This window comes from Galeopterus variegatus, unplaced genomic scaffold, assembly GCF_000696425.1.
Source record: "Galeopterus variegatus unplaced genomic scaffold, G_variegatus-3.0.2 Scaffold11530, whole genome shotgun sequence".
NCBI lineage: Eukaryota > Metazoa > Chordata > Mammalia > Dermoptera > Cynocephalidae > Galeopterus > Galeopterus variegatus.
Genome location: NW_007737641.1, coordinates 13,062 through 14,162, shown reverse-complemented (window position 1 = coordinate 14,162; position 1,101 = coordinate 13,062).

Genomic DNA, 1,101 nt, shown 5'->3' with positions numbered 1-1,101 from the left:
TATATTTGCCCCCTAAAGAAATAAAGCAAATTACATTTTTTTTTTTTTTCCTTTTTCTCTTTTTTTTCGTGACCGGCAACGGGATCGCAACCCTCGGTGTTGCGCCCGCGCCTCGCTCACCCAGTGAGCAGCCGGTCTGTATGTGGGATCCGAACCCTCGGCGGGAGCGCCGCCACACTTCCCAAGCAGCGCACTGTAGCAGTGCGCAACTGGGCCGGCTAAATTACTTAATCTCTGCCAGCCTCAGAGGATTCTTCTCCCACAAGGGGACCTATGCCTTCCATTACTGGAGATCATCGTGAAGACCTGTGAAGACAATGCAGGGCACCCCCAGCTTCCCTGACTTGAACCAGGCTCCATCAGTGCTGGCTTCCTCCCAACGTTCCCACCAGGGTTGACATTCAGGGAGCAGGTGGCACATCACCTGCCACGAATACACACCTCTGCATCTCCATAACTTTAATTCCTCTAGAATGAGAGCCTTGACCTCCCCAGGGCTTTCATCTCCCTCATCGGGTTTGATAACCCAGGTTCCCCAAGGCAGGGCTCGTGTCTCCTACCCTCTCAGTAAATGGACACATGAGGCACACAGGCCACGTGCTGGCCTGAGTTCAGTTCACAGCTGAGCTCCTCTGGGAAACCACCTCTGTTAGCTGCAGCCCTGGCCACGTCCTGAGCAAGCACATTGCCTTCCACCACCTGACCCTGCAGTTCCCGGGCCTACGACATCTGCTCTGAGACCCAGGGTTGACCCAGGCACTGTGGGCAGGTGCTGGGGCTGCACAATGGTGTCATTGTGCCACTCTCTCCCAAGATTGGGTGCCCCAGGGACTCAGTAAATAACCATAATAAGCACTCTCTGATGAAGACCGGGGGCTGTCCTGAAGGTGCTGGCATGATCGAGTGCTGGACCCTGTGTGGGAGGTAATGCTGGGCAGAAAGGCTGCCCTCCCTGGGTGGCTCAGGGCAGGGCCTGTGCTCTTTTAGGACCAGAGATCAGTGACCAGGCTGGAGCCTTCATGTCGCCGGGAATATTTTCTTTTCCCGGTTCTGGTTGAATGGACCCCAGTCATATGGTATTTAACTTGTTATTTATGAATC